The following is a 2,500-nucleotide window of genomic DNA, read 5'->3' as shown; positions in this document are numbered from 1 at the left end:
CCCCTTTTATGCATCACGGGTCCCTGCCTCCTCCGGCGTGTTCGAAACGTCGCTCCAAAACACAGGCAGACGAACATATTCCTCCCGTGAAGTTTGCGGAACAAGATGAATTAAGAGATCAGTCAGCTCTCGTTTACATTTCTAAATTGGTTTATCTGGTCTAAGAATAAATATAGCTTTCACTTCCCCTTGTCTACACAGCGGCACGAACTCATTTAATTCTTCGCGGGCATGAGTCGTGTTTCCCGAATATCGTTTTTTTTTTTTCTTTCTCTTTTTACAAGATGATCCCGGTGGGTTGACATTGCCTTTGTCTTGGCTTTGGTATTGTTATTTTTCTGTTCCTTTTACTATTATTTCCTGTATTTTGATTTTATCTTTATATATACTTACGTTAGTATTACTGCAACTACTACTATTATAGTGAAATAATGAGTAACGATAAAAGATAATTAGAATGATAATGATGTGGTGATGGGGATGATTATGATAATACTGATAATAATAGTAATGATAATGACGATGATAATAGTAATAAGATAACAATAACAACAACATCAATTATGATGATGATGATGATAATGATAATAATAATAATAATAATAATAATAATAATAATAATAATAATAATAATAATAATGATAATAATAATAATGACGATAATAATAGTAATGATGATAATAATGGTAATAATAATAATAATAATAGTAACAATAATAATAACAATAAATATGATAATGGAAATAATAATCATAATAATGATAAAAAAAAATGATGATAATGATAACAATAATGATTTTGATAATGATAACAACAAAAAAGAGCAAAAGAAACAACAGTAATAAAGCTGATAATAATAATCATTATTGGCATTTTGACAATATAATTATCGTCATCTCTACCATTATCCTTACCATTTTCATAACCATTATCGTATGACTATCATTACCATCATCCTCATTCCTATTACTGCCATTCATATCATCACTATTATCATTATCACACTCATTCCTACTATACCTAGTATTTCCGTCCTGAGCTTCGTCATTGAACATGCAAATGAGCAAAATATGGAGAATTTCACTGCAATATGGAAGGGAGCTGCCGATGACGCCATTCATTTATGTCATCAATCTTGCCATTAAGCGCTGGAATAACGCTATTATCCCTTGTCTCTTCTGATCAAAGAACCATTCTCTATCCCGTGTTGTAATCTGATTAATATGCTTTATTATTGGAGAAGTGAATGAAACTCTGTAACAAGTACCTGGGTGTTATAGTTAAAATCAAAGAAAAAAACTGTATCATCTTACTAAAATACGTATCCTATACAGTCTATGGATTTTGAGGATATACCTACGAACAGGGAATTGAGAGAGATAAAAAAAATTAAGGATGCAATTATGAAGAGTAAAAGCATATTGCCCTGGAATTAAGGTACTTAGGACGCGTTGCATTTTATAATAACATTGACGTCTACGGTTTTACGGCAATATGTGGAAAAGATCGAGCTGTGATAAGCGTCAGAGGAAGATTTATGTAAGGTATTTAAGTGTCCACCGTATAAAGGGTACTTTTATTTCAGTGTCCACCGGGTAAAGGGCACCTTTATTTAAGTGTTCACCGTATAAAGGGCACTTTCATCTAAGTGTCCACCCTATAAAGAGTACTTTGATGTAAGTGTCCACCGTATAAAGGGTACTTTGATGTAAGTGTCCACCGTATAAAGGGTACTTTGATGTAAGTGTCCACTATATAAAGGGTATTTTCATGTAAGTGTCCATTATATAAAGGGTACTTTGATGTAAGTGTCCACTATATAAAGGGTACTTTGATGTAAGTGTCCACTATATAAAGGGTATTTTCATGTAAGTGTCCACTATATAAAGGGTACTTTGATGTAAGTGTCCACTATATAAAGGGTATTTTCATGTAAGTGTCCACTATATAAAGGGTACTTTGATGTAAGTGTCCACTATATAAAGGGTACTTTGATGTAAGTGTCCACTATATAAAGGGTATTTTCATGTAAGTGTCCACTATATACAGGGTATTTTCATGTAAGTGTCCACTATATAAAGGGTACTTTCACTTAAGTGTCCACCGTATAAAGGGTACTTTGATGTAAGTGTCCACTATATAAAGGGTATTTTCATGTAAGTGTCCACTATATACAGGGTATTTTCATGTAAGTGTCCACTATATAAAGGGTACCTTCATTTAAGTTTCCACTATATAAAGGATACTTTCACTTAAGTGTCCACCGTATAAAGGGTACTTTCAATATTGCAACACTTTACGGCACATTCAAGATTCATGATAAGAATTATTAAAAGTACAGACCGGTTGATCTAGGATTGGGTAGAATATAACATTTGCTGATTATAACTTATTAAATCAATACTCCAGATAGTTATAAAACTCACAGAAAGATCGGTTACTGTCCGTCCCATTTAGAAAAGAAACCATGAATAGTTAAAACCGATAAGGAAATAAAATC

Source organism: Penaeus chinensis, chromosome 9 (assembly GCF_019202785.1).
Source record: "Penaeus chinensis breed Huanghai No. 1 chromosome 9, ASM1920278v2, whole genome shotgun sequence".
Lineage (NCBI taxonomy): Eukaryota > Metazoa > Arthropoda > Malacostraca > Decapoda > Penaeidae > Penaeus > Penaeus chinensis.
Note: the sequence above shows the minus strand (reverse complement) of the source record.